Below are 12,478 nucleotides of genomic sequence, written 5' to 3' on the forward strand. Positions count from 1 at the left end.
ACACGCATTTTTATTTTCCCCTTTTTCTTCCCTGTCAGCAGCCCCGACCGCAAAAGCCTGTCTCATTAAGGAATCTAAACATAGAGGCGACCCATGGATCCGGGACCAGACCAGTCTGCTACTGGTCTGCTACTGGTCTGCTCACAGCATGCCTTTTTGTGGAGCTCTTGGACGCCGCTGTGCAGGCGACTGTCAGCGCGCAGGGAAGGGGCAGGACGGAGCCGAGAGGGCGGAATTGTTGGCTCTGCCTTTGGGAGCTCCGGGTGATGGGAGGGCGCGGGGTGGGCGCAGACCAGGCACTCCAGGCTCTATTTCTGCCAGATTCAGAAACTTACTTTTTGCTGGAATAATTTTTTTGGTTTGAAAAGTGGTTATTTTCTTCCTTCCTCGCTTTTTCACGTCTATTTCTCAACTTTTCCTAATACAGCTGTTTGAGCAGACCTGGGATGTCCATTACCCAAACAATAATAACTACCAATTACCTGACCTCGCTGACATTTGTAGTAGTATTGTATCTAAACCAATGCACTGTCCTGGTGGTGTTTCCATGAAGAAGTGACCTAAACCCGAACAAGGCTGCGCTGGGTGAGACCACGGATGCTCCCTGCCAGCCCCGACCTGGGCTCCGAGCGGCCAGTGCAGATGCGGAGGAAACAGCAAACTACAAATACTAAAATTAATCCTTTTTTCTCTTCTCAATTTTTTCCCCTTAAGTAAATTTTACATTTATTTTAGAGGAAGACATGTAAACATAAAATAATTCTCAACGTCCACATCCTTTTGGACCACCACCAGTGCTCTCCCAAGTCCCCTCCGAAACGTGGTGCTGGCGGTGAACCCAGCCAAAGGGCTTCTCTTCACGCAGTTTGTCACTGTGAGGAGGGTTTCTTGGCCTTTACATTTCTTCTCAAAACAACCAGAGATGTTTTGGGGGCATTTGTGAATTCAGGGTCCGTAAAAGTGGTTCATAGTTTTGATTTGCCCTTTTTAACTGAACACCCTGCACAGCACCCTGAATTCCCCACCGGGTCCCACTACCAATAGCATTCTTCCACAATCATTCGCTTTTTGATTTTGTATTTTATATGTCTGTGATTCACTCCCACGGATGGTGGTACCACCATGACTGCACCGAGTACTCGGTATTACGGCCTGGAAGCCCCAGCCAGGTCTGCCGGGGCAGAAGCTGCACCAGCAGAAGAAAGCGGCGCCTACAGCTTAAAGACAACAAGTAGCATAAAATGTGTTTGAACAAATTCACATACTTGCAGTTTGTAAATACAAGTTATCCAGCAAATTGTGCCTAGAGCACCCACGGTTAATTGGCCGGTTTCTGACAGTGTAGGCAGGGGTTTGTCTGCAGAAGAGCGCTCAGTGCGTTTTAGCCCTCCCCAGGAGCCGATTTATACAACCCCAAAGCCTGCTGGAAACGGAGGGGTGGATTGCCGGGGGAATGGATTCCAGAGGCAAGAAACGAAACCCTCCTAAATGAAGTACCCTCGGAGAGGTAGAGCTGCTCACGGAGCGCTGTGGCTGCTTTGCAGTTCATTTCAAACAGAACGGAACCGGCCCGAGACCGGCATTGGCCGCCAGGTTGTGGGGGATTCGGGACAAGGTCCGCAGAGGCTCAGCCGGCTTCCCAAGGGGAATCTGAAAGTCCTACATTTCCTTCCAGCAGACCCCAATATGATGCGGGAACCATCTCGAGCTGGAAAAGTGGGAGTCTGAGATGATGCTGTGTTGGAGCACAGCTGATGAAATGGCTTTTTAGTAATATTGAGCTTGCACGACATCTATTAGCAGGAGGAAGTTAATGCCTACGTTAATCACTGAAATCGCGTGGATTTCAGGATATACAGGACCAAAAGCAACGGACCACCAGACCTGGAACTGAGACCACAGAGATTTCCCCCTTTCATGCCCTGCAAGTGGAGAGGTGCTGAGTTCCTCCGTACAGCCGAGAAAGAGCAGCATCAGCCTGGAGCAGAGAAGGCTCCGGGGAGATATTATTGTGGCCTTCCAGTACCCAAAGGGGGCCTACAGGGGAGCTGGGGAGGGACTTTTTACTGGGGCATGGAGTGACAGGACGAGGGGGAATGGCTTTAAACTGGACGAGGGCAGGCTGAGATTAAACATTAGGAAGAAGTTTTTCCCTGTGAGGGTGGTGAGGCACTGGCACAGGTTGCCCAGAGAGGTTGTGGAGGCCCCATCCCTGGAGGTGTTCAAGGCCAGGCTGGAGGTGGCCTTGGGCAACCTGGGCTGGTGGGAGGTGTCCCTGCCCGTGGCAGAGGGGTGGAACTCAATGATCTTTAAGGTCTTTTCCAACCTAAACCATTCTATGATTCCATGATCTCTCCCAGCAGCTGCCTGGCAGAAGTCAGGGACCTTAATTCCTTGTGCGGGAACTCCATACTCAGGGGACACCCAAGTTAGGACAGCAATTATGGCCTAAATAGATGCCTCTAAGTTACCTACTGAAGGAATCCGCCTTTCTCCGTGACTGCCCGGGGGCAGCAGCCCCGCAATTAGGGGGGTTGCTTTCCCCTCATTAAGCGTGTCCTGAGCTGCTCTCTGCTGGCACCACCGTCCTCCTCAGGACCTCCTGCAAACCCCGGTGCAGCACAGCGGCGTCAGGAACCCACCGCTGCTGCTCTGGTTTACTGCCGTCGCTGTGCTGGGAACGTAAAAATGGCAGATTACCGAAACCAAACAAACTCTCCCCGCTCCTCTGAGGGGGCTGAGGAGCAGCCGGGGCCCGGCGGCAGCAGCGGGTCTGCCTATGCTGCGGCGGGACAGACGGACAGACAAACAGACAGAGCTGCCCTTCTGTGGCGGCCGTCTCTGCCAGCTGCGAGCCCACGGCCGCTGCCCAGGATTTCCATAACTGCTCCCAGAATGCAGCACACGCGGTTTCGCCGGAGGGACCCTCCCCAGCACGAGGTGCTGCAAGAAACGTGAGATGGTTTTAGAGGAGACATGGGAGATTCAGACTGGGAACGAAAATGATCTGCCCCAACAGCAGTTCCTGGATTTTGGCATTAAATTTTTGAAATTCCAATGGTATTATATTTTCATATTGCTTATTTAAGTTAAGCCTACTCATTGTTTAAAAGTTAAAAATTAAAATCTGCATTAGCGTTTTTATCATGTATCTTGAAAACACGGCAGATAAAATCCCAGTGCTCACCACCAGGCATCTCCTCAGCAGAAAATACGGGGCTATTTGTGCCGTGTGTGATGACTTTGCAGCACACGTACGACAGAGAACAGTCTTTGCTGCTGACAGGAGACACTCGCAGATTCTCGTACCTGAGCACGGGGAGGGGCGGCATACCCGGTGTGAGAACAGGCTAAATCCCGGCCAGCACCTTCAGCAAACTGTGCTGCATTACACTTCTACGAGCAAACGCAGGATGTTAGATAAAGGCCGCACCGGAATTAAAACACAGCAAATATTTGGTTAAATCAAGAGTTAGGCTTATGTAGTTCTATAGATACGAATGCCACTTAACAAAACAGAATATAAATGCCCACAGGGCAGCGACCCTCTCATTTAAAGCAGAAAAGACATCCATCTTTTCCTGTGTGAACTGTCACCTCGGCTGTAAGTCTTGCGGAAACCTAATTACATTACTGCTTATTATTCGTAACAAAATACAAACGTTTTCCGTATGCCCTCAGACAGCAATGGCAGAGGAATCCCTACAGCCACACCTCAATGTATTCCATCGTGTAGAATACAAAGCGCTGGGATCTAGTCCCATCCGCCCACTAAATTGATCAAACTTTTCCTTATACGCATCATCGGAAAGCGCGGGAGAGGCCGCGCTCTGCCGTGGCAGCGCGGCCGGCGCAGGGTGACAGTCTGACATGGTGTCCTGCTGGGATCCCAGAATAGCAATGCCTTAAAAGGCAGCGATGTTGAGATCACAAGGAAAAGAGAATTAGGGCACAGCTGTGGAGTTCTGTAGGCTAAAACATAGACTCAATATGTCAGAGAAAATTAAATCACAGAGCTACATGTAATTTCTAGTCTCGTTTATAACTTAGCTGTAGCCGTGCAGAATTTGTACTTAGGTCATACATGTGAGTTGCTGCGTTTCTGCACACGGAAAGAAAAACCAGAATTAATTTAAAAAGGAAAAACAAAGGATTTATATGTAAACAACAATACGAACACCTATGTTATGAATGATGTTTACATGCTATGGCAGCTCAAACACAGGTTTAAAGGCACTCTTCTATCTTCTAAACAGAAAGGCCACAGCACCACTGGCGAAACACGCAGAGCTCACAGCTTTCCCTGCAGTACAGAACAAAGGAAAACTAAACCAACACGTCAGCAAGCCCAACACATCTGAAAAATGCCACTGTGTCCTATGGTTGTCAGAGAGGGGAGACAGACCCTGCCTCAAAAACCAAGGCACCAAAACGGAAAACAAACTTTTGCAGAGGCTTTTCCCCCCTTGAAGAAGTGATGTTCCTTCATTTTTCAGTACAGCATCTTTGCTAGTATTTCTTTATGCTTGAAGACCAACATTAGCTTCTCCTCTAAAAGCATTCAGCATCCACAGAACACGGCCCGCTATCCTCTGCCAGTACCTACTGCTGCAATCTGTGTCCAACTAATTGCCTTTGCGGGACGCCGGGGTCCGTAACCCTCGGCGTGAGCGCTGTGTTTGGGGCAGGAGGTTGGGTGCCTTCTCCGGAGCCTTCTGCCCAGCTCCAGGTGAACCCCTGCAGGCCCCACCACAGAGACGACCCCCGGGAGCTGTCAGACGGCGAGAACCGCGGGGTCGGAGGGAGGCGGAGGACGGGAGGCAGAGCGGGACGTGCGCTCCCAGCTGATCCCCATCCACCCCGGCACAGCCCAGCGCGAGCGGCCAGGCACTGCCCGACAAGAACACTTAAATCTCCTCTTCAAAAGGCTCTGAAGGCCAAGGACAGATAGAGGATGGAGGAGGAAGGGAAGGTGGCAACAAGGGAACAAGAGACTGCCCGGGGTGAGGCGTACCCGGCCAGGCTTCCTAAATAACCGCTACTTGAGCACTAACGTGATACAGAACAGCAAGAAAACAGAGGTAGGAAGCTGCACGTAATTACAACTTTGTTTAGCTAAGTGTGTTTCCTGTGGAGCTTACAAAGCACCGCTGCATGCGAAGTATGCAGATTTGTTGATATCAGCTACCCTTTGTCCCTAAAGAGGTAAATTCTACATCAGATTTGTATACAAAGTTGAGAAACTGTTAAAGGTTACGCTTGAACTGCAGACAGAGCTGTGGACCAACAACCTAGAGGGGCCAATTCCTACGAAGGGATAATACACGGAGAGATTTTACAAAGGGCAGAGCGTTCAGCAGCCACCAGACGGGGAGAATCGAAAACAACCCGGCGAAGGACCGGCATGGGCAGCCCGGCGAGCATCCAGCCAGGGCACAGTCCATCCATCTCCCGCTGCTGGTTTCGGAGCAGCGCGCACATGGCATTGCTTGGGAAAAGGAGGAGCGCGCCATTATAGCCATCACGTGGGGAAGGAGATCACCGAGCATGTAGGGGACGGGCAGGGGTAGCGGGTGAGTTCAGTCTGCAGGGATGCGGGCGAAGAGGCTTTCTGGAAACTGCTGATGGCGGGAAGGGTTAATGAGGCAGTCCTCGAGCACACGTACTGCACACAGGGTACACGTGCGCACTGCGATTCAATGAATAGAGAACCACAATTTAATTGGCAGAGAAAATGCCAAATGTTTGAGATGAATTGTTTTTCTTAAGCAGAACTATGTATTACCGACGGTAAAGCACAGCCTCGTCCATACAAATGCAGCGTTTTTCACAAATACCGCACGTGGTGCAGAAAACAATCCCGTAAATGAGGATGCAAAATGAGGTCACCGTTTCTCTCAGAGTATCTTTGGAACGAAGGCTCCTCACAGCCACAGACGTTATCAGTGCCCGCACTGGGGTGGTCGCGGCGCCCCGCTGCCCTCGCGGCGTGGCGGGGGCCGTCACCTTGGCGGTGGGCTGCGGCGCACGGCGGCCACCGGCGCTGCTCGCTCTGACCCACTTTCCTGCAGTATTTCTGCATAGCGACAGAGGTCCCAGCAGGACAAGTGTCACCTCCCAGCCCACGGGATTCTCCATTTCCTGCTGCTTCGACTGGAAGAATGCGTTCGGCGTTTACATGCAGGCACACACGAGCATGGCGTTACACAAAAATGTATGTAAAACGCATAAATCCCAGGGACAGAAGGAATTAGAACAACAACAAAACCCCCTGTTCTCATTGGCAGAATATCCCTCTGAAGCCGCCACGGGCTGCAAGAGTGGCTAAAGGAATATCCAACCCCTGGATGCTCCTGACTGCTCGGAAGAAGCGCGGCTGTTCCCTTCTGGCTAAAGCTCTTTTAAAGGGACTTTGCTCGTTTCCCTCCAGCTGGTTTGAGCATCCCTATTACCCCGAATCAACCCCCCCTTCAACTTCGACCAAAAGAAATACTGACGTACTGAGCCAACCAGAAAATCAGTATTCCTCCATCACACCTAGCCAAAGCGCAGCGCTGGGAGGAAAGGCATTCTCCCGCCCCAAGCCCCGCACACCTCACTTACTGTCCTATTTGCTATTCACTCGGCCCCTACAGAATTACAGCGTATCGCCTCCAGATGCACTTGTAGTTCTGATGTCATCTCAAGGCTTTTTTTGTTGGGTTTGTTTTTTTTTTTAGGTGAAGCATCTATACTTCCTCTGTTCTGAAATTTTGTGCTGAAACTATAACAAGCCAAAAATCTCTTCAATGGGAAATTTCACAAACAGAGGATTATGACTTCAGCTACAGAATAAGCAGCAGGAGCAGATGGAACTCTTCAGAAACAATGATTCCATTTTCATGCAAATTTCCTTAGTAGTTAAAAAAAGACGAAGAAGAAAAAAACCACCAAGATATCAGAATGGTTTCTAAATGGAAGGTTTTTGAATGATGCTAAAAGCAAAGAGCTGGTAGCTCTCCACAATCCCAAGCATTTTAGCAGCAGCCAGGGAAAAAAAAAAGCATGACAAACTGAAACCAGACTCTGCACCTCCTCAGAGTTGTGATAAGAGAAATGGAAAATGGAGTGAAAGTATATTTTAGTTTTTATGATTTCAACATCGTCGTCTTTGTGATAATGCATCCTTCAGAGCTAATTCTTATGCTCTTTAAGAGCACAGACTTCATTCATGAAGCAGCATGACAAAAATTCTTTATCCACTTGATGACTACAGAAGGTGACAGCCACCGAGAAAAAGACAGCCACAGGGACACTGTCAGAGCGCTAACCTGCAGCGTGCCTCTCTTTGAGCACAAGTGCTCCCCTGATTACACGAATACAGACATGCATTTTTCATAGCTGAAATGTGGAAACTGAGCCAATTCTTTTGTTATTAATACTGGCAGCATACCCTAAAAAACAAATACATGCTCAGCGTTAGCAGACCCCATTTCTGGCTCTTCTGCTGACTTGTTACTTAGTTTTGGTCCTATGCCTTCATTTTTCTCTCTTGTTTACTCCTCGAGTGTGAGAATTCCAGCTCCTCCCGAACTCGCAGCGTTGTGAGGATAACCGACTTCGCACAACGCGTAGTGTAACTGTCTCTGTGCCACACTACAGTATAAAACACTATGCTGGTCTGGATACAGAACACGTTTTAATGGTAATTCATGGGAATGCTTTGGAAGGCCCATGTAATTCCACTTGTACAGGCTACTTGTTTTTAACAGAGGTTTTAAAGCAGAGAGGAAACGACAAGCACAGCAAAGCAAGAACGAAATCCACTGCTGTTTGTCACGGCTTCCCCCCGGCACGGTGAAGCGGGGGAGATGCTGCAGCCGAGCCCCGTCCCAGGCAGCGTCCGGACGGCAGCCGGGCAGCTCCGGCCCCCGTGCCCGAGGAGCAGCCAGCTGCGGACAAGGCCAGCAGGGACGATCCCGACGGATCACCTGCTCCACATCCAAGTGTCTTTCTGGACATGGTCTTTCCTTGATGCTGCTCCTGCAGTTTTGTAGTGAGTCTTCACAAATCTCTATCAGTTCTGGGAAACAATTTGTATTTCCCTCAGTTTCATGTTGATTTCTTTAAAATGAATTTTCTCCTTCCTGTTTCGTGCAAAAGAGATACAAAGTTAGTTTTAAATAAGGCTGCAAAGAGTGCTAAAGTAGAGGCCTCTGAACCATGTGGTCAATACCAAGAACACTTCTGTTTAATCCCATTCTACCTATGCTTCTCCCTTTCATCATGCCACTGGCCAAATCTTTTCACTTTGAATTTGCTCTCAAACTGAATCTCCCTCCTTCCTCGTTGAGTCAGAGAGACTCCAGTAATGATAGCTACCGAAAGGACAGAGCGCATACAAAATAACTCCAAAAAATGGGCTCAACGAGGTTTATTTTCAAGCTTTTCCTTGCTTACTTCTTAGCAGAAGGATGTACAAGTAGAAACAATTTCCTCAGTTAATCCCCCTTTGACCCAAATTAACTTTTTCCAAACTATTCTCTTAACTACTTTGTTTTACAATCTTGTCTGAATGCACTCAACAATAGACGCGTTTCAGTTGCCCAAGGAAAGGAAGAGGAACAGCAATGGAGAGGGACAAGAAGACAACCCATCTGGTCTGACCAGCGTGGTGCCACGTAGCGCTGGGTCAGCGGGAGAGGGAAGGCTGCGCAGTGCGGGGCTCCAGGCGCCTCTCTCAGAGCCAGGAACCGCTCGCTCGGTCACAACGGCTTCTGGTTTTGCACGACTTAATTCGCGCTCATCAGGAATGAGGGCCAAGGAAAAATAGTGCCCGGGAACTTGTACCCCCTGCCAAAAGGGAGGCACTTCCAGTCCACGCTGGGCAGCAGCAGCTCAGGCTTAGCGCAGCCCTCAGCTGCAGGAACCACTCTATAGCGAGAAGAAGTCTGGCCTTCAGTCTGAAGGCTGCTGCAGCATTTTAATAAAATGCAATCAGTCCATGAATGGACAGTAAAACACCGTATCGTCACGAATTTGAAGGCATCTCTACCAGTTAAGCCCCTTCGCTTCATCTTCACCCCACTGTCAAACTGCTTTTCTGCTAAAAGCCGACTTTCTGGTTTCTGAGTATTCCTGCCGCCGCGTTTCTCACGCACGCCTTGCCCGTGAGCATGGACCCTCATCGATGGGGGTGAGGACCGCAGGCAGCCAGTCCTGCCCTTCTCCCGATGCCGCCGTGGTGCTGGGGCAGCCACCGGACATAAGAAGCACAGCCAGGACAGCGATTATTTACAGAACAGCAGTTTCCCAAACCTCACAAATCCTACGTTCACATTAACGCACTGAATTTCTCTGTAGCTGCAATGAAGATGATATCGGGGAAGAAAAAGACAAGTGTCTCTCATTTAAGCCCTCACTTCTCGGCTTGCTGGGCTTTAAGGTATCCAGAGAGATGAGACACATTTGACCCAGACGTTTGCCTGTCTGGGTCAAACGCATTGGATCTGAGCAAACTTACTGGAATATTCTTCCTTCCTCCTTCCCCTGTCACAGCCTTTCTCCAGGACGGGAGAAAGAAAGGCTGAAGAACAATTGGGAGAAGCACAGGGGAGTATCGGCACTGCCTCTCCTTTGGATGCCTCTACACATCTCCATTGTTTTTTCCTTTTGACCTGGGTAAATTTTATGCAGCAAAATATAACACAAAGTTGCTTTACAGTATCGTAAAACAGCTTAAGGGCCGAAAACTGGGTCAACCCCCCACCTCCTCCTCCCAGCCCGCCACAACTGACAGGGTCCTGCAGGGCCCAGCTCCTGCTGGCAGGAACCGCCACGGCAGAACGTCCTCGGCGGCGGTGCCCTTGCCTGCGGAACTTGTTCTCCACCACTGCTCCAGCCGCTCGTTTCCCAATGGGAAATGATATTTTCCATAGATTTAGTGAAACGCGGTTCTAATTGAGTAATCGCGATGTACGTCCAACTGAACGGGACGTAGTGTTTCAAGAATGAGAGCAATATAATTAGGACGAGCCTCAAAATATTCAAGCGACTTAACCATTTGAAGATCACCTCTGACACGGGAGACAGAAAGAGGTACCTGGAGACGGGATATGGTTATGTTTATACGCTATGACAAAACACTGTTTCTTTTTCTAGCCCCTAACATTTCATATTTGGGGACTTTCATATTATTTCTGCAAATCTTAAAATTGGTTTACCAGAGGACTTCTGACTCTTAGTTACTGAAGTTTTAAAATTATCACAATTTTGTATTAGGCAGACAGCACTAAGTAACTGCCAGTTGGGGACTTCTCATGTTGCTAGGCTGGAGCACTAGGCTGGAATCTAATCTCAGATATAGACCTAAATGTTTTTCAACAAAATTTGCCCCACTTGTTTTTTTTTTAAAGCAAGACTTAAGAATAAAGCATTAAGAGAAAACACAAGGGTACTACATCAAAAGATTTCATTATTTGGACACCATACGGGTCCTGGGAAGTACAGTAGGTCTATGAAGCCAAGCACAGGAGTCTGTGAAAGCTCCTGGAGTTCAGCAGCCGTTCAGATGGCTTCTAAAGACCACACTACAGACACTCTTACAGTTTAATTTTTTATTTTTCATAAATAGGACCAAAGATGTTGTATGCTTTTCAGCCAGGGTGACCCATAACTGACCACTTCGAAACGCATTCATACCCCAGTACGCACAAGGACACGTATTTTAACAAGAGCATCACCTACGTTTTAGATGAATCATCAAGTGACTCACAAAGTCAAAGACAATCTTGGAAAGAGGAGACAGAACGGGAGCTGTCTGGGAACTGGAGAAGTTCCTGGGATGGTTACTGTGGGCAGAACGGAGAGCGGATATGAGCGATCTCCTTCACGCTCATGACAAGGAGGTGGGAACCTCTTCATCCCCATCAATAGCAGCTGCATGACGCTGATATGAGCCCGGGTCACCGCTAAAGCAGCATATTAACCTTTTCTTTTTTTTTTTTTTTCCAAATTGCTTCCTTTTGGATGAATTCCATGTAACTGTCATTTGTCTTTTCATTTAATTTTCATTTTGCATTTATGCATTCAACCAGCCCTTGCGGGTGAATTCTATAGAAATCCATGTCAACAATGCCCAAAAGGGACCTCTGACCCCTCACCCTGCGTCCCAGGAGGGGCTCCTAATGCCATCATCACAAAATGTCCAAAAACGCTCAGCAAACCCAAGTTCTGCTAAACCAACAAAGGGGCATGAGCCGCGTTACTGCGGCAGCACCTTCCTTTCCATCGGTCACCTGCGGCTCCACCTGCGCGTGCTGGCGGCCTTGGGGGGCTGGCACGGTCCAACTGCCAAAGCAGAGGAATCCAGAATCAGCGGTAGGTTACCATCGTCATTATTAAAAGCTTCTTAACAGCAGCAAAACACAGAGAGAGAATGGCCATGTCGTGTTAGAGAAGGACCATTTCCTATGGTGGATCTTTCACCTGCAGGATTGCAGGTTGGAAGGGACCTCAGGAATCGTCTAGCCCAACCTCCACGCCAAGAAGGGTGCCCAGTACTTTGGCCTCCCTGTGTCAAAATGTCCTCAGAGAAGAAAGAAAGGTCAGTGACTGGAAACAAGCAGAGAAAGAATACTAAAAAGACTAGAATAAAGAATGAGAATGAGAATGAGAAGAGAGAATGGAACAAGTACATCAACTTCTCCCCACTTCTCCACACAGTCCGGTGTTCCCTCTGAAAACACTTTAGAAAAACAAAGTCAGCGTATCCTCGTTATGCAATTCCATATTCCAGAGACATCTCAGTGTCTTGTTCTACTGTTGCAGCACAGGGAGAGGCTACAGACAAGTCCATGGAGCAGCTTTGAGGTTTTTTAGTATAAAACCACCAAAACTAGCAAGTTAGTGGAATTCATTTATCATCAGGTGGTCTCATTTGAGAACATGCTTAAAGGCATGTCCTGCAATAAAACCAGTGATAGTTGTTCTTGCTGCTCCGACAGCAGTGTTGTTCCTAACAGGGACACTTGCAGAAGGGACGGAAAGTCGCCTTGATGTCCCCTATGGTTCCGAGGCAGCTCTGCCAACGCAGGGGGTGGGACTCATCCGACTGCTATAGAGGAGACTCCCTGAGATGTTTTCCACCAGTCTACTGAGTACTTCAAAAGCACCGGGACCTTACTATGACACATTATTGCCTTTCAGTATAAATATGAAGTAAAATCACATTAAATAAATGAAATGTATGTTCATGTGCTGAACAGAGGTGCCGCACCGGGCCGTGCTGCGCAGTGACAGTCTCCCAGCGGCCCAGAAAGCCCAGAGATCGATGCCCCGGCCAGCGGGTGCCGGGGGCGCAGACCCTGCCTGCCCGGTGGGGCGAAGGGCCGTGTCCCCTCACTAGGGACAGGCACCCGCTGGGATGGAGGGCCACGTCCCATCACTGGGGACGGCCAACTGGTGGGATGGGCACCCAGTGGGGTGAAGGGCCGCGTCC

This window comes from Charadrius vociferus, unplaced genomic scaffold (assembly GCF_000708025.1).
Source record: "Charadrius vociferus isolate BGI_N301 unplaced genomic scaffold, ASM70802v2 scaffold549, whole genome shotgun sequence".
Classification (NCBI taxonomy): domain Eukaryota; kingdom Metazoa; phylum Chordata; class Aves; order Charadriiformes; family Charadriidae; genus Charadrius; species Charadrius vociferus.